The sequence below is a fragment of the Ictidomys tridecemlineatus genome, unplaced genomic scaffold (genome assembly GCF_052094955.1).
Source record: "Ictidomys tridecemlineatus isolate mIctTri1 unplaced genomic scaffold, mIctTri1.hap1 Scaffold_382, whole genome shotgun sequence".
Lineage (NCBI taxonomy): Eukaryota > Metazoa > Chordata > Mammalia > Rodentia > Sciuridae > Ictidomys > Ictidomys tridecemlineatus.
The window spans coordinates 280,684-305,675 of record NW_027522518.1 but is presented as its reverse complement, the minus strand read 5'-3'; the positions used below and the strand labels follow the sequence as shown (position 1 = coordinate 305,675).

Below are 24,992 nucleotides of genomic sequence, written 5' to 3'. Positions count from 1 at the left end.
AACCTTTTCTTGTTCCTGCATTTATGGTTCCCATGCTCCAGGCTGCCAGTTGCCTCTCAACCCTCCATCCCTGAACAAGTTGTCTTCCTGAACTACCACTAGTACCTGCTGCTGTTTCCTCTGCACTCCAAATTCTTCCTGCCAGATTGAACTTAAATCATATATAGTATTGTCATCAGATCAATATTGGCACCAGATTTGCCATGGTAGGTTAGGAGCCATTTTATCTAGAGGTACCAATTCTGAGACAATGTTTCTTAACTTCCCCTAAGAACACGTGCCTGCTAAAGGATCCACCCCACCCCAGCCTAGGACCCACCCCACCACAGTTTAGGAGGCAACTCCTAAGCAGCTTATGAAATTTCTCTTGCAGGCTATAAAGCTGCTCTGTGAGTGCCCACAGGCTGCTGCTCTCCTTGGAGGGATAGCTAGTTGATTTGCCTTGCGCTACTGACAATAAATCACTTCCGTGAGAGTAGTTTGGTCTTCGAACTTGACGTGGACTCTGCAAATGTCCTTTCATGTAGTTTGTAAGGTTAGGCAGCAGCGACCAAAAGGAGGCAGATTTTAAAAGGCTGTTGGACGAAGCTTTATTGAGATTTCGCTCCTGGTCGAGACCCTGAGACTGAAAGGATGAGTCTGAGAAGTGCAGAGGGCTGACCAGACTGGAATTTTTATTGGGCTTAGAGCAGAAAGGGAGGACTTGGGACTGGAAAAGGGATTTTTAGAGTCCCTTGTCACACTGGGGTTGGTTGGGGGAGCTGGCTAAGATCCAGGATTGGCCAGGAGACCCCGCAGATTGACAGGCCATTGTGTAAGCACCTGATTGGTGGTTCTGTCCTGCTTGGGCATGTGCACGGGTTGCATGGTGCTTTGCTCCTCCACCACCTCCATCACCTAACATAGTTCTAGCTGTCTTTTCTCCCTGTCCTTCATAGAGTCCAGTTTCTAGTTTTTGGTCCTGTGGCTTGACCTGACACAACAGGGTCATTGTCTGCTGTGTCCAAAAGTATTGTTACCAAAAGCTCCATCTGAAATATCACTCGCAGAGTCCAGGCAAAGTCTGAGGACCACACCACATTCGGAATCCTACGCGGGAGATTTATTGTCAGTAGCATGAAGCAAATCGGTAAGGCGGTCCTTCCGAGGAGAGCAACAGCCTGTTGGCACTCACTGAGCAGCTCTATAGCCCACAAGAGAACCTCACAAGCTACTTAGGGGTTACACCATGGCTGGGGTGGGGTTGACCCTTTAGCAGGAACCTGTTCTTACGGGAGGGTAAGCAGCCTTGCCTCAGGATCTCTAGATAAAATGGCTCCGACCTAAAATGGCAGATCTGGTGCCAATGTTGATCTGATGCTGATACCATCCTGGTCCCCAATGCCAATCCAATAACGAGGACATGGTTTTGAGAAAAGGGACAAAGTTTTATTTCTTTGCTAACAAAGGAGAAACACAGGGGATTCCTGTCCCAGAGGCTATGATTCTAAGTTAAAATAAAAACAAGAACAAATTAAAGAAATCTCCAATTTGGTCTTCATGTGAATTTAATGTTTATGATTTAAGAAGAAATATCTATGAAAATGGCATTGTGTTATGTAAGAATAAAATAAGCAGTTTCTCCTCAGTATTATTTTTCACCATTTCACTTTCTGAAAGAAAAAAAATGTTATTTTAGGAGGTGTACGACTAAAATCATAAGTAATTTTTAAGGATGTTGAGAGTTATGTTCAAACTGAGGATCATTAGAGCTTTTCTGGAAATAAAAACAAAATATCTATGACATCAAAATTATCCAAACTGAAAACTCAAAAGAATTTTCTTCTCTATTTAGAAAAAAAATGTGATTAAAGAGACTGGTGTCAGGGCCATGGTGGGGAGGGATATGACAAGGTAGAATAGAAGGATATACATACATTTCTTTACAGTGTACAATAAAATAAATGGGTGCAGATGGGAATGGTGGCCCATGCCTGTAATCTTGTTGGCTTGGAAGGCTAAGGTAGGAGAATTGTGAGTTCAAAGCCATCCTTAGCAACAGCAAGGTTCTGAGCAATTTAGTGAGACACTGTCTCTAAATAAAATACAAAAACAGCCTGGGAATGTGGCTCAGGGGGTAAATGACCCTGGGTTCAATCATTGGTATATATGAATTAATATAAATTTGGATAATATAAATTTGGTAAATTTATATGTTAAATTTACTAGAATTCCTTTAAAGGCTCAAGAATGCTAGCAATTATAGATAATATTTACTAGCAATTTTTATGTGCCATAGAAAATATGTCAAATGAGTTAAGTGCTTTTACACAGATACAATTATTAATCTCAATTAAGAAATAAACAAAACTGAGGTTTGTTACTAATCTGAATTCTCCCAGTTAAGGAACAATAAAGTCAGACTCTAATGCCCATGTGCAAACCTCCAAAACATGAGCTTAACTCCAACATGCTATATATTGACCCTCTTTGAAAATCAAGGGCAACCATTTACCACAATGTTTGTATTAGATTAGTGTATTTTATTGACAATATCTAACTAATGAGGGAGGTGTAACACAAATGGAGGGAAGGGGTATATCAAATATTCTTCTGGCTTGATCACTGAGATTATACCATAATTTATCAATTCAGATTGTCTACCTACTAAATGAAAATTAAACTAGATTAAAGAAGGCCACCATTCTACAGAAGTGATATTTTTGGTGGTGTTATTGGTTGTTATGCAAATTCATCATATAATTTTAAACATTTAAGTGAAAAATTCTTCATAAAATTTAACTTTAAAGTAGTTAAATATAATATGCATTAATTCATCCAACACATACTTTCTATATAGTAAAAACACCTTGGTAGGTACTTTGAGAAAAATAAAAGTTAAAAAGAGTTTGTTCTTTCCATGATACAACAATCTACTTGCATGGCTTATAAAATGTTAAATTTCATATATAATTATTAACATTCAAATAATACAAAACACATGCTTTCAGCATAAAATTCATAAGCTATTTATAAACCAGTACAAAATAATATAATATGAAAGCAGAGAACATGAAATAAAGACTTAGCAACATGCATAGGCATGATAAAGAAAGAGGATTGGAAGGATGGGTTTTCATCTAGAACATCAAAAAAGTGATAAAAATGAATGGTTGAAGAGAAAGGGAAAGTTTTGGTCAGGTTTTCTGCTTCTGTGACTAAAGGAACTGATAACCACATTGTAAAGGAGAAAAGGTTTATTTAGGGGCTCACGGTTTCAGAGGTCTTAGTCCAAAGAAGGTTGACTCCATTTCTTGGGAATCAAGTTGAGGCTGAACAACATGGTGGAAGAATGTGGTATAGGGAAGCAATTCATATGAAGATTAGAAAGCAGAGAGAGAGACTCTATGCTCCAGATACAAAATATGTATCCTATAACCACGCCTCCAATGACCCACTTCCTCCAGCCACATCCCATCTGCCTCGAGTTATTAGTTAATCCCATTAGGGATTGATTCAATAATCAGGTGAAGGCTATGACCCAATCATTTCTCTGGCAAACCTTCTTACATTGTCTCACACATGAGCTTTTGGGGGACCCTTCACAACCAAACCGTAACAAGGAGGAAGGCATGAAAATTTATATTTGAAACTAATAAACGTATAGAGAAATTAAGAATGGAAAAGCTGGTGAATAGCAACTTCCAGTGGCTTTGAAGGTCATATGATACAGATTTTAATGGAATAAAAAAACTTTGTTTTTATTTGGTTCTTCAAATTACTTTACATTTTGGAAAAAAATCTAATCTAATACATTATGCCCCAATGATATTTTTAATACCATTTGCCTAAAGTGCTTGCCTAACATACCTGTCAGATAGATGTTTAAAAGTTGCTCTCCCAATTTTACTCTAAACATAAACATATTCAACGAGATTTTCAAACCCAAATATTTCCAGTGCAAGTTGAAAGGTAGCTATTCTTAGCCAAAATCTTTAACACACACACACACACACACACACACACACACACACACACAGAGAGAGAGAGAGAGAGAGAGAGAGAGAGAGAGAGATTTGTACACACACATTTTTTTTACATTTTTAGAGCTTAAACTATAAATTTTCCTCCATTCTCTTTAATATTACCTTAATGGCAGATGTGTCTTTTGTTTCAATTTAATCTCCCTTGTGTAACTTTTAATGCTTTCTGCAAAATTCAACAATTCAATCTGGAGCCATAGAAATAAAACCTTGGTGACTCTTATAGACTTTAAGATTAACGCAAGAAGAAATTAGCTTGGTTAGTCATGCCTATTCTTATTAGTAGCCTGCAGTTTTCCTTTACCAAAGAACTGGTGGGAGTTTGATGTGAAGCCAAACTCAGTGGATCATGTTGTGTGGTTTGTTTTTAATCGCTGAATTCAAGGAGAAGCCAGAATTGCATTTTGAATGATTATATGATTGTATATGCTATCAAGTAATAACAAACAAGATAAAGACATTAATGTATATAATAAACAGAAATGAACACCATACTTCTTATTTAGATTATGTCAACAAAACAAGTAAGTAATTATATGGTGAAGAAGCAAGTTTAGAGGATTTTTAATGGAAGCCCACATATAAATGTCACAAATATCTTTCTAAATAAGAGTATCGTGGACAGCTAAGCAACATCAAGACATCTGTTACATTGGGGAGCTTGTAATTGTTCTTCCAGAATATGCTAACAACACTTCAGTGTGTAATCAATTAATCATGCAGCTGTTATCATGCAATCCTCTACCAGGTGAACTGTGAGTGTATCTGCATACAGTGCATGAACTAAGAATGATAACACACACAAAAAAACCAATGTCTGTTTTTAACCTGATTCCCCCGTTCAAAGAAAAAATAGCAGAGCCAGTTGAAACTCTGAACTAAGAATATTCACACATAACTGAGAGAGTGATTGCAATCTTCTCATGTCTACATTACTTAATATATAATGAAAATACTACTCAGATTTTTATCAAAGCACAAAAGTAATATCTAATTATCTATTGATAATTGCATGTCAGATACAATTCTGAACTCTTTATGTAGACCTCAGTATTCCTACTAAAACAATTTTTTGTAGCGGTTTTATTCTAGCATCATTTTGCTTCCAGGGACATTCACCAATGTCTGGAACCATTCTGGTTGTCAGAACTTTGTGGAATGGTGGTGCTATTGGCATATGAGGCGTAGGTCAGGGATGCTGCTGAACATCCTTCAATGTACTGGACAGCTCCCACAACAAAGAAATCCAATCCAACATGTCAGCAATGTAGAGAGTGACAAACTCTGCCCTATTTTCCTCTTCATTTAACAGATGAAAGAACATGAATCATAAAGAGTACATAAGCTGCAAAAGGTTCAGTGGCAATAATAAGTAGAGCTGAAATTCCAGCAAAACACAGTTCAACTTCAAAACCTATATGCTTTTGGTGTGGGTAGGGCTGTAATCTACCCACCTGATCTTCATGACCCATTCAAATTCTTACCAACAAGCTGGGAATTTATAGCTAGAGCTTTCTTGTTTCTCCTAATTTTCTATGGTTCTAACTATGAACCTTCTAGAAAGGTTATCTGATTGTCTCTCCATTCCTACCCTGAGTGTGGATGAGGTCTCCCTAAGGTTTTGCCCTAGTTTTACCTGTTTCTTGATGTTGTAGGGTTCCTATTGCTCTCTTATTCTGCTACTTGGAATTTAATCATCATTTGAATCTTTACCAGGGAGAAGCTGGAATGCTTACACAAATGCAGATTTCTGAGCCCCTTTGTATATCTGTAGAAGAATCTTCAAGAGACAATTTTGGTTCATTTGGTCGGCAAACCACATTTTGAGGAACACAGCACTGATAGTCCCTATTATCTTCAGTGTTCCAATATTGGAATCTCATGCACAATGCAGATCGAATGATGTTTTGAATTCCTTATTACTGACAACCTAGAGAACAGGTTCAAGTTTATCAGGGGGACAAACTCTTCAGAAATACTGCATTTTATACTATGCCACTTACTAATATTTCATAATCTAATCAATTAAAACTTACAATAATATTTCCACAGATTTTCCAGGCAGTGCATAGAAAACAGGAATAGTTTATCATTGCTTACAAGTAAAAATCAGGTGCACCCCAAAGATGAGATTAAATAAATGGGGGATAACTAGCATGAAATGTTCAATGACAGTACAGAATATATTTTCACTGTATATTTTAATATGTTAGCAATATCACATTATCTGCTGGTGATGAAACTACAGTTGATGTTTTTCCCAATGTTGCCTAATTTTTCTGTAATAAAGATGTACTATGTATGTGATTTATTTTAAGAAAACATATCCTACATGTTTTGGGAAAAATTGTGGATGTCAGTGAGGACTCAATGCTGCATTCAGCATTCTTGCAATATTTATGCAATCATCATCATCATCACCATCACCATCATCATCCCTCTAAATCTCACAACAAAGCTACAATTACCAGAAGCTTCATGGATGATTCGAGTTATTTCACAATGAATTTTGGTACTTACTCCAAAGCTGTTTTAATAAACTTTCAGTTAATAATTGTGACATGGAGTAAAGAAAATTCTGAAAAGCACTGAGAAGGTAAGAGACACAAGGGCAAGAAATCACAAAGGCTAAGCTATTTTCAAAGAGAAACTAAGGAAAAGGTATTAAAGGGATGGAGCTATAAGATGACAAAAACTGAAGGGACAGCATCTAGAACTTAGAGGGGAGGAAAACAATTGTTTTTTTTTTTTCTAAAGGGAATAAAAATTAACCAAGTAGATTGCAATTCCAGATAAGAAACTTCCTCCTCCTATAGAAAAGTGTTAAAAATTACAATGTTTAGGAAGAATAAAGTAATATCCTTTCTTAAAACATGTTCAAATAACCCTCAGCATCCCCAGTACCTGTGTAGGATGCATGTGCATCTAGGGTAATGGTGCTGGAAGACAACTGGGGAGTTTGATGCTAAAGCCAATTTGTAATTTTCACCAAGCCTCCCAGGTGAAAAGCTGGGAAAAGCCTGGCTTCAGAAGTTAAAAATAGGTCTCTTTGCATAAAAATTATTAGGCTCCTTTGAGTTACCAGGATCACAGACTAGGGAGAGAGTCTAAATTTAGATTATTTTCCTTAAGGAATTGGCAGGCACCTGCCAAGATGCATGTTCATCATCCATAGAGAATTAATGGAAACTAGTGAATCTCCATATTTTGGCAGAAAAGTAACATGCTCAGGCTCAAACTCTGGATTGTTAGGATAAGATATCAATAATACAAATGTGTATTTTACCCAAAAAGATTGTCAGGTCACATTAAGAGCCTACTAACAAATGTGGTCAAATTTAGAAAAGTAGGGCGAGAAAATAAACAATTTAAATAATTCCATCCTGGATAGGCAAGTTTGTCTTTCTTCCTAAAATTAAAGGTTATTTGTTTTTTTTTTCTAATTAAAAACAGCATGGCCATTCATAGGAAAGCTACATGGAAAGAAAAGATAAACCAATTTGTAGTCACCTCCACAACCCACTAATTTTATGTGATAGGGAGAGCCAGACCAACTACTTCTATCATTTTGTTCAGATTTTTCTAGCATGGACACACACAAACATACAAGCTGGCCTTGAACTTAAAATTCTCCTGAATCAACCTCCCAAGGCAAAGAGTTTTACATGCACACACCCACACATGTTTTTTCTCATTGTAGTAGAAATTTTTCCTAATAAGTGTAAGCAGACAGATGATCAATTCATTATGATCCCTGTTAATAAGTATTTGGTTTGAAATTTTTCATTATTATAAATGGTATTATGGGAAACATCTACTCTTATCTAGTTCCAATCCATGACCCACAAAGAATCTTATAGGAATAGAAATCTTATTTTATCTTTTTAATTTGTTTGTTTAAAGGCCATTCATGGAATTCCATCACCATTATAATTAGGCTCACACTTCTTTCCATGGCCTAAAAGATTAGAATGTTTCCTGTATCTTCACTATCATCTAAACCCACCATGCCCACTGATGCTGATCTTTATTTGTTCCTCAAATGTGCCATGTTATTTTTTGCCTTGGGGCTATTTACACATGCTCTTTCCACTGCTTAGAAAGCTCTTTGCCTTGGGAGATTGATTCAGGAGGATTTTAAGTTCAAGGCCAGCTTCAGCAATTTAGCTAGGCTCTGTCCCTCCCAAAAAGAACTGGGGATATAGCTCAATAATAAAGTATCCCTGGGGTCAGTCCCCAGTACCATAAAGAAAGCAAGCTCTTCACCCAGAGCTGTCTTTAACCTCTCAGTGTTCATCGTTCCATCTTTCTCCTCAGGTTCAACCTTCTATCTGTTTTTGGGCTCTTTGTTTCTGTCTCCATTCTTCATCTTTATGCCCCAGTTATAACTTCCTATGTAAAACAAGGTATCAGGTCTTAACTATTCCCTTCAGCATCTGCCTTAAGGCTTCACCTTCTTATATAAAGAAGTTCTAAGTAAAAACAATTCTTTCTCAAAGAATTCTCATGATGTTAAAATCAAATTTTCACCTACATGAATATTCATTCTCCTAGTCTCCTAGACCCTAAAGGTACTAACTGTTTTCTATACCTCCCTTGCTGCCTCCCCGTGCCTCTCATCAAGTGGCATGTGATATCACTGACAAGTTCTCCTATACAAAATATCTCTCCATGCCCAGACTCTGGAGCAGACTCTTCTGGTTATTGCCAAGAATATTCAATAACTCTCTGCTGGGTTCTCCTCCTGTGCTTTCCTTCTTCACCTTACTCATCAGACCATGGTTGCCCTTCTCACTCCAGATCAAAGGACTCCTTCTAAGACATAATCAATTTACACATTCATTCATAATTTTGAGAATTTCTGATGTGCAGGGAAGAGATAAAAATTTAAATAAAGCCTCTCCATAATTTAAAGCAGGTGAAGTGTTCAGGGCAAAATACTGAAGTGCCTGGCTATGGTTTTACTTAACTGGAGTATCAACTGCTTTGCCTATCATTGGAACTCCCCCTAATGCAGCAGGAGCTTGCCTGTGTTCTATTTGCCTTGACTTTTTTTTCTGTTATACTGTTCCACACACTTCAGTTACAATGAAGTTATCATTTGCTGAAAAACTCTTAAATTGAATCTCTGTCCTTTCCATTCTGGCTGGCACTGCTCCCTCCTTTTGATGACACTGCACAGTCCTTTCTCCAGTGCTTTGTAAATCTAACTCCTGCAGCCTTCCAGAAAGCCACTTCCCTCCTCCCATCTTTCAGCACGTGTAACCAATGTCCCTCTCGATTTGTGTTTATAGTAGAACACTTACCCAGCCCGCCTTCTAGAATAGGCACTTGTACATCTGTACTGTTATTCAATTTTGCATCTCTAAAAGTGTCTTTCACATAACAGGCACTCAATACATGCTGAAGTGAACATAAAAAACACACAAGGCAAGAACATCATTTTCAGCTCATAATCATATTGCTAACATTAAAGGAGCCTGCAAAGGGATCTGGATCTACTGTGAGTAAAAAATAAGCTAGAGAGACTAAATAATACACTGCTGAATGATGAATGGATAGTAGAAGAAATCAGAGATGAAATAAAATACTTAGAGGTAAATAAGAACACTGATACAACATAGCAAAATCTTTGGGACACTATTAATGGAGTATTAAGAGGAAAGTTCATTGCATTGAGCTCATTCATTAAAAGAATAGAAAGTCAATGAATAAATTACCTGACATTACATTTCAAAGCCCTAGAAAAAGATGAATCAATCAATACTGAAAGCAGTAGAAGACAAAAAGTAATTAAAATCAGAGCTGAAATCAAAGAAATTGAAACAGAAGAAACAATTCAAAAAACTGACAAAACAGAAAGTTGTTGTTTTGAAAAAAATAAATAAAACTGATAAACTCCTAGCAATGCAAACAAAGAGAAAGAAAAAGAAAACTCAAATTACTAAAATTTGTGATGAAATAGGAAATATCATGACAGATATTATTGAAATACAAAAGATAGTTAGAAATTATTTTGAAAACTTATACTCCAATAAAATAGAAAGTCTCGAAGATTTGACACATGTCTAGAGACATATGACCTACCCAAACTGAATCAGGAGGACATACACAATTTAAACAGGTCAATTTCAAGTAATGAAATAGAAAATCCATCAAAAAGTCTACCAATAAAGAAAAGCCCAGGACTAGATGGATTCTCAGCCGAGTTCTACAAGACCTTCAATTAAGAATTAACACCACTACTTCTCAAATTATTCCAAGAAGAAAAGGAGGGAACTCTTCCAAACTCATTCTTTGATATTAGTATCATCCTGATATAACAAAACCAGACAAAGACACATCAAGGAAAAAAAATTTCAGAACAATATCTCTAATGAACAGAGATGCCAAATTTTTCAATAAAATTCTGACTAATTGCATACAAAAACATATTTAAAAAACAGTGCCCCACAATCAAGTGGATTTCATCCCAGGGATGCAATGTTGGTTCAACATTTGGAATCAATAAATGTAATTCATCACATCAATAGACTTAAAGATAAGAATCATATTATCATGTCAATAAATGCAGAAAAATCACTTGACAAAATACAGCACAACATTATAGAACTAGTAAATGATTTCAGCAAAGTAGCAGGATATAAAACCAATACCCACAAATCAAATGCATAAATATACATAAATGATGAATCTACTGAAAGAGAAATTACGAAGTTAGAAATTACTACCCCATTCACAATAGCCTCAAAAAATAAAATAATTGGGAATCAATCTAATAAAAGTGGTGAAAGACCTTTACAATGAAAACTACTGAACACTAAAGAAAAAAATTAAAGACCCTGGAAGATGGGAAGATCTCCCATGCTCCTGGAAAAGCAGAATTAGTATCTTCAAAATGCCCATACTACAAAAAGCACTATACAAATTTAATGCAATTCCTGTTAAAATACCAATGATATTTTTCATAGTAATAGAAAAAACAATCATGAAATTCATTTGGGAAACTAAGAGATTCAAATAGCCAAAGCAATCCTTACCAAGAAGAGTGAAGCAAGAGGCATCACAATACCAGACCTTAAACTATACTACAGAGCAATAGTAACAAGAATAGCATGGTGTTGGCACCAAAAGAGATGTGTAGACCAATCATACAGAATAGAAGACATAGAGACAAACCCACATTATACAGTTATCTCTTACTAGACAAAGACGCCAAAAACATTTATTGGAGAAAAGACAGCCTCTTCAACAAATGGTGCTGGGAAAACTGGAAATCCACTGTAACAAAATGAAATATAACCCCAATCTCTCGCTCTGTACAAAACTTAATTCAAAGTGTATCAAAGACTTAGACACAAGAACAGAGACCTGTGCCTAACAGAAGAAAAAATAGGCCCAGATCTTCACCATATCTTTTTAAGAACTGACTTCCTTCACAAGACTCCTAAAACACAAGAAGTAGAATCAAGAATCAATAAACAGGATGGGTTCAAACTAAAAACTTGTTCACAGCAAAGGAAACTATCAATATGAATAGAGCGTACAGACTGGAAAAAAATCTTTACCAAGGAACCTCAGATATAGCATTAATCTCTAGGAAAAAAATCTTAACACCAAAAAATAAATAAATAAATAAATAAAATAACCTAATCAATAAATGGGCTAAGGAATTGAACAGACACTTCACAGAAGAAAAAATACAACTGATCAACAAATATATGAAAAAATATCCAACATCTCTAGCAATTAGAGAAATACAAATCAAAACTACACTGAGATTTCATCTCACTCCATTCAGAATGGCAATCATCAAGAATACAAGCAACAATAAATGTTGGTGAGGATGTAGGGAAAAAATATACACTTCTGTTGGGACTGTAAATTGGTGCAGCCAGTATTGAAATCAGTATGGAGATTCTTCAGAAAACTTGAAATGGAGCTACCATTTGACCCAGCTATCCCACTCCTTGGTTTATATCCAAATGACTTAAAATCAGCATACTACAGTGATGCAGCCACATCAATGTTTATAGTAGCTCACATTAGCTAAGCTATAAAAACAAACTAGGTGCCCTTCAACAGATGAATAGATAAGGAAAGGTGGCATATATATGCAATGGAGTATTACTCAGCCTTAAAGAAGAATGAAATTATAGCATTTACAGGTAAATGGATGGAGCTAGAGAATATCATGCTAAGTGAAATAAGTCAATTCCTAAAAACCAAGGTTGAATATTTTTTTTCTGATATGAGAATGCTAATTCACAATGGGGGCAGAGAGAGACTAGAGGTACTTTGCACTAGGCAGAGGGATGTGAAGGGACAGGAGGGGTAATAGGGGTTGGAAGGATAGTAGAATAAATCAGACATTATTACCCTATATGCATACATGACTACACAACCAGTGTAGTCATGTATAACCAGAAGAATCAGACATTATACATTTATGCATGATGTATAAAAATGTATTATACTGTCATTTATAACTAATAAGAACAAATAAAAAATAAGAGTTTAAAAAAATCAGAGAAGGTCACATTCACATAAAAGTTTGCTAATTCCTCCAAGATGAACCAATCACCTAGAAAGTGTTCTTTCAGCTTCCCTACACTGTCCAGGCAATTACTCTAAAGAAAGTCTTCAACCTTCTCTACTTCCCATCATATCAACCACTATATTTAGAGAGAGGAAGTAAGACAATATATAAGAATCCCAAATCATACTTTTATCCTTTAACCACAGGTAAAAAAAACAAAACAAAAAAAAAACATGGCCATATGTGGGATCTAGTATAGGTAGGCACACTTTGATTGTCTACTCAGTCCCACAAATGAATGGCAGGACCCTGTTGCAGTGCTCATGGGCACTTTCATCAAAGCAGACTCATCACAATGACTGAAACAAGGACAGAGGCACAACATGGAAAGTACAGTGTTGCTCCTGTAGGAAGGGTAGATGAGAGGTAGCATAAAAACTGCACTGCATGGAAAGAAGAATATTGCAAGGTGGAGGACCTAAACATAAAACGACTAATGCAATAATAATATACATTAGAATTCTAGACAATGTGCTAAGTGTTTTATTTGAATGATTTCATTTAATTTCCAAGACATCTTCAAAAGTGGTGGTGATGATGAAAATAATAATGCTTAGTGGTGGGGGTAGTCCCCTCTAGGGGAAAAAAAAACCAAAACACTCCTTGACTAAACTATGAAGCTACTCAGAATGTGCTAGAATTCAAATCTATAAAGTGTGATAGCAGAGCTATCATCTCAACTTGGTTCCTGGAACCTTGTGTATTGTGTGGCTCTGAATTAGAAGGAGGTAAATTATTTATACTTACAAAGGATATTGGCATGACAAAAAAACTAAACACTTGATACTCCAACTGAGAAACAAATATTCATGACAGTGAGAAATTCATTTGGGGGATTTCTGCTATGAGCTTTTAGGTCATTATTGTGATTGTGCTCCTCCAAAAGGTTAGACTTTCTTTAGGCCATCACTAAAATCCTTTTTAATAATGTATAAAAAATCCCTCTAATTTGTGACCTGAGGAATATGCAGTTAGAGACATTCTAAGCAGTACCCCAATTATGAGCATTCCTAAAGGTCCCAGAAGGTCTAAGTGTGAGATCCAAGACTGGCACAAGGTAACACACTCTACAAGAGGTAAACATGGAGGTTTGGCTGAGGGAATGTTCAGTGAATGTTACAATAACCCTACATTTCAAAAAACTACTCTGTGCCCCATTAGTATTATGAGTAACACTGTGAATCACCCACCTATTCCCAAATTAATATAGGACAGAAAATTGTAAGTCATATATGGACAAGAGTCAATACAACCAGAAGTAGACACAGCAAGGCACAGCACAGAAGGGTCTCCACCACATTGATAGTTATGTCTCTATATAGTTCATGTGCTTTGAAATTCTATCTACTTTACTTTACATATTTAAAAATATTCAATCAAAGGGGTCCATAGGCTTTACTAGATCACCAAATGGAACCAACTCACCACAAAGCATGATAACTCCTGGCAATGGAACAGCTTTAAACCAGTAAAGCCAGCTTGGAATGCCAAGCTGTAATGTTTGCCAATGACAATCATTCCCCCTCAGGATAATTAGGATCCAGGGAACAGTCTGATCTGCCGACCAGAATACTACCACCACGAGTAGAGTTATCCTTGTTGGTATTCAAAAGACAGAGACCACATGAATTAATTGATGCTGAACACACTGAAACAGAGTGAAATAAAAGTCTACTCATATAAATCAGGACTTTCCTAATATAGGTGAAACAAGTAATTATTCCAAATTAAAGCACCCTAATTATTTTAGTCTTGTTTTATTAGTTCTTCCAAATGTTTCAAAATAATTACCTATTCCTTCAATATATGGAAATAAAAAAGAACATCAAGGATTGGATGGCTGCGGCACTCTCTTCTTTCTGAGAGAGTGAGGCATGCCAACACTCACATATGAACAGAAATAGAAGAAAACCGAGCTAATCTGTCATCATTCCCATCCAGACTGGGGCAAAATAATATAACATGGCTAAATCACAATGGAAAGGATTCCAAAGGTAATTTACATGTTCTGGGGAATGCATTTCAACACTGGAGTGCCTGTGAATTTGTCTGACATTCTCAGATTTAACATCATAATAAATTTACACACACATACACACATACACAGCCACACAGAGGCAAGTACCCCTTTTTAAAAGAAATTTAAAAAAACAATACTTTCCCTCGCTCTGTGTTATGTTTTAGATATTAGGTGTCTCCCAAAGGCTCATGTGTGAAACAATGCAAGAAATTTAGAGTGAAATGATTGGGTTATGAGAGTCTTCAACTAATCTACTGCAACAATCCACTGACAGGGATTATCCATAGTCAGGTAAGGTGTGGTTGGAGGAGGTGGGTACCTGGGAATGTGTCTTTGGGGTTTATATTTTATTCCTGGTGAGGAGAGCTTGCTCTCTCTCCGCTTCCTGGTGGCCATGGCTTTCCTAAACCACACACTTCTGCCATGGTGTTGTGCCTCATCTCAGACACCAAAGAATGGAGTCAGCTGTCTATGGACTGAGACCTCTGAAACTGTGAGCCCCCAGATACACTTTTCCTCCTCTAATGGTTCTTGTCAGGTCTTTTGGTTTCAGCAGTAAAAAAGCTGACTAAAACACTCCATGATTCTTTCCTCAGTAATTTTGACTTTTGATTTAAAATTAAAGTAAGCAATTTCATATAAAATCTGAGCTTCCCAATAGTAACTATAGATTAGCAATGAAGTTAGAAACACAAATAACAAATACAAACACAAATTAATCAAATTATAAGCATTTAATATATAAAGTATTACATTTTATATTTGTTTGAAATGGAGATATCACGAGAAAGTGCATTCCAATTCATAACACAGTGTGTTTCTATAAATTGGAAATAAATCAGAAATACCCAGGCCCATGATGAAAGTTTGAAAGGGGCAAGTGTGATTACCTCCCACTATTCCACCAGCAAGTCCTGTGTCTTTCAGGGTTTGTGGACACCTGACCAGTAATTTATGTATTTATTTTTAATTTTTTATTAGTTATTGGTGGACTTTTTTATTTTTTTATATGTGATGATGAGAATCAAACCCAGTGCCTTACACATGCTAGGCAAGCGCTTTACCACTGAGCCACAACCCCATCCCCATGACCAGTAATTTATAATAGTAGACTACTGTTCTAAGTTTTATTGTTTTAGGAGTTAGATTTGCACTGAGAAGTAAAGTGAATATTAAAAATCCAATAAGTAATTATTTTTCAGTGATATTGATTTTATTCACATTTCATGAATGTGTTCTATGCTTTGTTAACAAAAATGTATAGTTTTAAATCTAAAAGTGAATTATGCAATTTTGAAATATTGATTAAAAAATTATCTTTCCCACAAGCTTGTTACAAGGCTCAGTTAGAGGGGATGGGCAATATTTTGTATAACATTGAGGTTTACTTGATGTTTTGCTTCCCCTCTTTTTTTAAAGAACAATGATTATTCTTCCCACCAAACTGGGAACAAGAATCATAGAACAACAACAACAAAAACAACAACGTCAAAACCCAGTCAAACAAACAAAACTAAAAAGTAAAAACATCCCAGATTGTCTTGAAGTTGTAACAGGCAGGTTACTGTCTCAAGTTTTCAAAATCTTTGGCTTCCATATTGATGTTACCATGCTAAAAAAACTAAAAAGGGCACAAAGAGAAGAACAAAGATTTACCTATTAGGATCCTCATAGGTCTTGAATCTTTCTTTTTACCTATTTTAATTGGTTTACTGACTTATTATTGAAAGGATCTAACGAATGTTCTGAAAAAGCATGAGTTAAACATGAAATATTAAGGTGACAGTGTTATGTTATCATAGTTTATATATCATAAAGTATGTGCAAATTATCAAAATTTTTTTAATAATTTGATCATTTTCTTAAAAATAGATAATCTCAGCCAATTATTAAGAAATGAAAAAAAGTGCAATTAACAATGTGCCACTAATATGTTCGATACTAGTATAGATTTTATGGTACAATTAGTAATTCAATGACTTTAATGAAAGTTTTATAGACAAAAAATCAATTTACTTCAAAACGATTTTAAGCTGCTACCACAAAGTATGATTTGATCCTTTGGCTATAATAAAACCAGAGAACATACAATTGAAAAATATTTTTAGTTTTATTAACAAGTCATGTATAGTTTCTTTTAATTAATAGCTAAAGATTTTGTCACGTTTCTTAATATTAAAAAAGTAGTATAACTGGAATTCAGTTTGCAAAAAGGTCGTTCTGAAACCTGATTTCTTCTTCATATTTGGTGTTTGAGAATTCTAGGGCTGTCATGTTTTAAAAAGGAGCAGATATATGTTTGAAGTATTCATATTTGAAGAAAATATAGTAATATGTGAAACTATCAAAAGAACACTCCAAATCATTTTTTCCTAAGGTTTAATTACGAATTTTAAATGACGATTGTAATGCCAATCCAAGTTTTTGCTTATTTGCAATGCACGAAATATTTCTTATAACTTGCAGGTGAAATAGTCCTTTCACCACAGTGTTTTTTACCCTTATTTATTCTCTCTTTTTAATATTTTTCCCCCTTGAGTCTTTTTTCTTCAACAGTTTAACACGTCACTTTTGGTTCAGCTATAGAGAAATCCTAGAACAATAATGTTTCAATTTGCAAGGAAATTCACCCTTCTTGAGTTGGTACAACTCCACTAGCTGGATTATATTCATAAATCTAGTGTGGCCATCATCTAGCATGTGGAACATTTCACCATCATCTTCCACCTGCAATAGGAAAAGCAACAAGCTGGTAAAGAGGGTAAAGAATCCAGAAGGATGATGGTTGTTCCACTGCAAGCTATGTCTTCATGCCAAAATTGACAAGTTTATTAAACTAAGTACAGTGCGGAGAACAGCATGGCATGCCCACTTTTTTAATTTCACTTACATTTAAAAGAAGTATCATATGATCCTTGGATAAGAAACATGCCTCCACTTTCTCTGCATCTAATTCTCCCAGAGTTCTGTTTAGTTAGGATAGTTTAACAATTTTGAGTCAATGAACAGAGAGAAATCTGTACTATTCAGTGCAAAAGTAGACAGGAGATTTTAATGCTTCCATGTACAGAAATTAATTTCTATTTCTAAACATTGTCTACTTAATGCCTCAGTATATTAAAAATGAGTAGTCATATATTTTTTTTCAGCAAATTCATTCTGAAGCAATAAAATATTATGCTAATGGAATGTCAGTTGACTTTTTTTTTTGGTGGTGAAGTCTTCTAGCATTAAAAGCTCATACTTGCTGGGGACACTGATCAAATAATCAAAGAAGCAGGGTTGGTACTCTATATGGCCTCTGGATGATTTAAAAAAGAGGCAATTCAAAGGAAAGCATTAGTAATTTAAATAAGACATTCCTGAAAGTAGATTCAATCTGTTTTACTCTGCCTGATTCCAATGTGCACGTCACATATGTATGTACCTATGTGCACATGCTGACACACAACAGCAGAAGCAAAAAACAAAAACAAAAACAAAAACCCAAAGCAAGTTTTGTCAGCCAAAATCAGAGTCACAGATATTTTAAACATTTTCCCAGGATTATTTAAAGTCCACCAATTTCACAGTTTCTGTGTTTCTATATAAATGAACTACTAACAATAATAGCAAAAAATGTCTTTGAGAGAAGAGAAAAGGTTTTAAAATAATGTTTTTTAAAGGAGTGTTTAGAACTCAGAAAAAAAGAATCTTTTTTTTAAAGAGAGAGAGAGAGAGAGAGAGAGAGAGAGAGAGAGAGAGAGAGAGATAGAATTTTTAATATTTATTTTTTAGTTCTCGGGACACAACATCTTTGTTGGTATGTGGTGCTGAGGATCGAACCTGGGCCGCATGCATGCCAGGCGAGCGCACTACCGCTTGAGCCATATCCTCAGCCCCAAGAAAAAAAGAATCTTTAGTGGCCTTTTAACAATAGGTGTCATGAGGTCTCTACAATATTGCTAAATCTTATTTCGTGGAAAAAAAGATAAATTTAATTTTTACAATTCTTGTATTTCTTATATTAATTCAGACTCATAAAACCATTTCTGCCAAAGTTAACTCTGGTCAAAGCACAAGCACCTAACATTATATTTAATAAAAGGAACAATAGAAAAACAAAGTTTCCAAAAGCTTATGCATTAAGATCATATCTAAAATACGAATATGAAATCACAAATTACTTAGTGGTATAATTTGAAAGTCTTTTATTTTTTGTCTATGACTCATTGACAGGACGAAAGTTTTGGGGTTACCCTGACTACCCCTTACCAAGAAAACTATAAAAAGAGAGAGGAAGAATTTCAATATGTTTCTACATTTACTCACAGATTTCATAGAAATGTAGCATGTAACAAACCCAGGATGTGTACTCATAAAACTGTAGCTGGGATCACCTTAACTGTGTATTCAGTGGGTATGATTATTCAACGTGGTGAATGATATGTTACAACATAATCTCATACTACAAAACTGTCATCAGTGCTAATGTAATTTTAATATGATAAATACACAGTCTATTTGTGACATTGTTTGCTTACAATACCCAGCAAAACATTTCGTTGGCATCAACAATTCATGTTGTCCTTTTTCCACTGGGAAATTGGGTATTCCCATGTAACTACCAGAAAGAATAAGGGATGAGAACGAATAACGGATGAGTGTGTGTGTGTGTGTGTGTGTGTGTGTGTGTGTGTGTGTAAGACATAATGACTTAGAGTAAAATCATTTTACCCTCTTTTCTACACTTGGTCTGCTTTCTTCTTTTGATTCTGGATTCTACTGTTATACGACAGAAAATAAGAAATGCTATATCCTTAAAATCCATCTTTAAAATTGTTTATTAAATGTTTAAGTAAAAATGTTTCAAGTTAAAAAAAATGTACCCAACGTGCACTTTAACCTTGAAGAATGCAGTGGGAAAACCTCTATTAATGTCAGGTTACAAAAAGAAGACGTGGTCTAATGGTCTCAGAGAAAAAGGCTGTCGGGTATGGATTCTTATTTACTGTCAATTCAGTGAAAAGCCAGTTTTGTATTAATTACTGGCAAAACACTGTGTAAGTGGTCCCCACTGGTGACTTCAATACTAATCTCACTGTGCCAGGGCAAAGAGGCAGCCAAATCTGAGGCATCACAGATGTCTGATGAAATTATCCATTTTATTTGTGAGACTCTGACATTACATCATTGGGAGACAGGACAAAGGGCATTTCACGGAAAAATTAAGCAGTAAGTCTTCCTCCTCTCAAGCAGATCACCACTACCACCTGATGGACCACCTGACACCTTCACAAATTTCCAAAGGAATACCAAAATAATGGAAACAGGCATGATTACCCTGTAAAACTATTTTCTCTGGGTTACAAATTCATAAATAAAGGGAATTATAATCTTCTAAAACATTTAAATCATTATTTCTTGTTTTTTTCTTTTCCTGACATCACTAGATTGTAACTCTGATCACTGTTCAAATTTATATCCAAAAATTGACCATGCTCTAAGCAGAGAAGTATATTAAAATCCTTTCTTATTTAGACTCTGATGAAATGTTGACTTGTTATTAATAATCTTCCATGTGAAGATTCATTTTTACCCAAATGTCAGTATTAAATCTCCTCAAACCCTTGTCATCATCTTAAGTCAACCTTTGAAGATAAAAGATTCTTTCTCCAGTTGTTTAAACTGACAATGGTTTCATTTCTCATCCAATCCTCAATAAAATGTTCTCATTGTACTGCATTTGGAAAGGAACTTAGCAGTGTTAAAGTACCTGAAACTGAGTAATGTGAGAAGAAAATCCTTCAGATTATAAATCTCTCATAAAATATTTTATGCTTCTTTTGTTTACTCCATGGTATCTCATTAAAAGATAACACAAAAAAATCATCAAAAAGTACTCTTTTAATAGATTCATATTTTTAAGCTGTAAATGTTTAGAGAAAAAGCAATAGGGATGTAAACAGAAATAAAAGCAAACATTGAAAACATCAGAAAAAATTCTACTTAATATACCCTGAATTATACCTAAAAAGAATTACAATGTATAGGATAACATCATAATGTAAATCATATTTTAGAATCATATTAATTACTTGTTCAAATTGAAACATTGATACCCAAAAACAAGGTTAGTTTTTTTCCTCTCATGAATTAATATCTAAAATGCTAGAATTGGCACAGAATGGATAACATTAGTGCTCCTAGTCAAGAACAAAGAATACTATTCTCTTCTCTGTTAATTTATACAAATACTAAACACACTCTGTGTACCGGGTATTATACAGATATTGCTAGAATTCAGTGATAGCCACTCTTACAGAACAAAGTCATTTCTGTGTTATGATAAGCAAAATTAAAAACACTTGGTGTCCACTGAATATATGATTATTATTTACTGGCAAAATCCAAACCAAATCCAATATTAGGCAATATAATTACATGGCAACTAGCCATTCTTTCTCTGTCACTCTATTTTAAGGATCTTGATAAACCTGCAGCTCAGAATGACTGAACAAGAGGACAAAGAATTCCTCCAGGTATCGTTCTCTCATCTGCTTCATACAGAGCCAAAGGCAACCCCAGATGTAAGAGTCAGGATATATGCAACTACCCCCTTCTTTTACACTGCAGGACACCAGAGATCCAACCAAGATCACACACCTTATGGTAAAAATAGCAACCAATATGTCCCATCTAGGGTTATTTCTATTGCCACATAGTGGGAGGTAAAGGAAAGAAATTGCAGCTTAGCATGTCTATCCCAGGGTCAAAAATAAAGACTTAAAAGAACTAAGCAGACATTTTCTCTGGATCTCCTCACTCCAGCCAGGAACATATTAACAGACAGTCCTTTAAATAAATTCCTCCTTTACCCTTAAATGAACCAAATCTATCTGGCTTCCTAAAATATCTGCTGATGATTCTCATTTCAAAAATTGATATGAGTGGCTGTCACATAGTATTATGGCTAGGTGCTCCCTTTGGTATGAGAACTGTTGTTTTGTTTCTCTTTTCAAAATATGGACAAGTTTAAAAGAGAATACTGTTACTTGAGAAAGGTAACTAAATTATTCTAACTTTTCTATGTAACTCACTGAAAATAGTTCCTGAGTAGAAAGCAGCAGAGACAGATGAGGGGCACCAGCACCATTCAAGTCACTGATCCCTCTGTAATCATCTAGAAAAGTGGGTCTCTCCATACACACAAAAGTAAACACAAATACCTCCCCAAACATCTAGGTCTCCTTCACAGACATTAAGAATAGCATAGATATAGTTCTCAGGTGCTACTTTCTATGATCACAACTCCTGTGTAGAACAAGCCCTTACCATGAGGCATTGGAACTTCTTTCCCCTATCACACCTGATTCCAGTCAGATTCACTTAAGGAGCATTTCCTTTTACAGATGGGGTTGAATAAGCAAAAACCGGCTAAGCAAACTCAGATATGCCATGATCAACGGCAGAATGACTTTCAGTGGGAAAAAGTAAGAATAATATCACACTTGTATGCTAACAAAAGTAATGAAAATAGAAAGGATTTTATTTATAACATTTTTTTTTCCTATGATTAAAAGGACACTAAATAATAATTGCTTCCAAACGTTTGGCTGCTATTAACACATCCATGCTAATAACTCTAGATTCTAAAAGAAAATTTGGAGGGATTTAGGAAAGGATTAAGATAATAAAATTCATTATTTTTTATATACAGATGGATTGAAAGATAAGAGTAAGCTGACAAACTGCAGAAAATATTCACCTTAAAGTGATTTCTATTATAAAAATTCATTGCATTCTTTAGTTTCTTATTTGGGGCTTAAAAGTAATATGATACAAAGATGAAAAGTTATTCTTCCATAATTTAAAGCAACATAACTACAAAATAGGGGCTCTTTTTCTATATCATCTATTGGGCTTCATAATCAACATTATTTCATGCCACATTCCTGGAACTGAGCATTTCATCTGGCACATTACGTGTGGGTAAATGTACCTCCCTTGGTCACAGTCAGGAAGAACACATTTTTAGCCTAAGTGGAAACACAGTTTTAAGAAATGTGCATTAACTGATCTGTAATACAGGAACATACATCTGAATTTCTAATATACTCAATATTAAGGAGTGCAGCAAGAATTGCAGAACATAAACTTTAAGTTCAGAAATAAATTTCTGTGTTAATGCACAGGAAATTATAATTAGGTGCTAAAGAAGGTAAAAGATGTACCTGTGTGTGTCTGCAAATACATATGCAAGTTAAATTTGGTAAAACTCTGAGAAGCACTGCATTGTTAATGTAATACATGACCTATATTTTGACTTGTAGTTTTTGCATTTCCTGGAAAGCAGTCTGCTTTTTAAGGACCTGGAACTTAAAAAAAAATTACTGCTAGAAAGCCAGAATGTAAAAACATACACATGGGTATATTACAGTTTTTAAAATTTGAAATCATTGGCGTCTCTATAATAGGCTACAACAATCTCAGAATCAGTATTAAAATAAATAAGCAAACCCACAATCAAAGAAAATTAATTAAAAAACACAATGCCAATGAAATTATCTTATTAAGAATCTAATCCTCAAATGATGTAATGACATAGAATATACATTCCTTCAAATATTTAAAATATTTTACTAACATATAAAATTATTTATTATAATTGAATATTTCATATATGTCCTATGATTTTTATCATAGACCATACACATATGCTATCCAAGTATAAAAAATTCAATATAACATCATACATACAAATTATAACTTTACTTAACAAAAGGAAATGGTAAATATATTGTAGTATATAATTGTAATGTAATAGCAAAATAAAATAGTATAAATATAAAATAAAATGTACGTTCCAAAAATCGATCCTTACTATGGGTAATATACTCTGAGAACTGCAGCCACTTCTGCCTTGATATGGAGGCATATAATTCTGGTACAGCTGCATGCCATACTGCAAAATAAATAAACAAAACACAATGTTACAATTTTTACTTTACTACACTGGTAATTCAATTAAAATATTCTTTCATTAATCATTTGTTATCAGTATAAAAAATAATTTTGTGATTTTCCTTCAAACAGACAAGCAACCAAAATTTTGACAGAAAATCTTTTAATGACCTTAAACAATACATTTATTTTTTTTAATTAATTAATTAATTAATTAATTAATTATTTTTGTTGTTGGTTGTTCAAAACATTACATAGTTCTTGATATATCATATTTCACACTTTGATTCAAGTGGGTTATGAACTCCCATTTTTACCCCGTATACAGATTGCAGAATCACATCAGTTACACTTCCATTGATTTACATATTGCCATACTTGTGTCTGTTGTATTCTGCTGCCTTTCCTATCCTCTACTATCCCCCTCCCCTCCCCTTCCCTTTTCTCTCTCTACCCCCTCTACTGTAATTCAATTCTCCCCCTTGTATTATTTTTCCCTTTCCCCTCACTTCCTCTTGTATGTAATGTTTTTTACTTTGTTTGTTTTACTGAGGCTCCCAAATTAAGGTCTTGCTCACTAGTATTACTTTATACTGGTATTACTTTATACTGATACTTACATTTCTACTTACATATTTACATAGTTTACAGCAAAATCATTTGGACTGGTACCTTGTCTCATGAAAAGAAAGCTCACCTTGGAAAGGTGTCATGCTGTACATTCCAAAAATTTAAAAAACCTCACATATGTCCTAAGCAACACTGTAAAATTCACTGTCATTCTGATGATTGATGAATTAATTTGTCTCTTTGGTAAAACTATAAATTGGGCCCTATCTGGAAAATTCTTGGCTCTATATCATTATTGGTTAAATATTCTTATAACCAAGAATAATTATTCTCATAATACTTTTGGGCTTCACATTCAGAAAAACAAAACACTGAGGAGTCCAGCTGATTTCAGAGTTTCAAAATACAATGTAGCAGATTAGAAATGTGGGGTCTTCACTTGTATGAAGAAGAATATGACAGACTGAGCCAGCTGGCCATAATGGGAAAGTAGGAGGTCTGGATTCTAATGGGATTATTAGTTTGAGAAAAATTAAGACTGCTAACTGTCATGAGCAAACTTGTCCTGAAGGAATCCTCATCTGAATCTGGAAAGTACTTCTTTAGATTTAAGCTATTTTGTTGAGGGGGGGAGCAATTATATTGGCAGCTTTTAAATTTTTATGATTTTAAATTATTTATATTTATACATATTTATTTACATTTTGGCTACACTCCATAATTCTTTCCATTTCATGAAGATATAATGAACTTCATGTTAGGTCTCAGCAGCCCTGTTCCATCTACTGCTTCCACCTGCATGATGTTTGCTTTTGGCAGGGTGGTCATTGTGTTCTGT

At 34.8% G+C, this 24,992-nt stretch overlaps 1 pseudogene; it reads right to left on the bottom strand.

Annotated features, from left to right (window-relative positions):
* Positions 1-17,271: 17,271 nt before the first annotated feature.
* Positions 17,272-24,992, bottom strand: part of LOC144373395 (growth factor receptor-bound protein 14-like) — a 64,023-nt pseudogene continuing 56,302 nt past the window's right edge.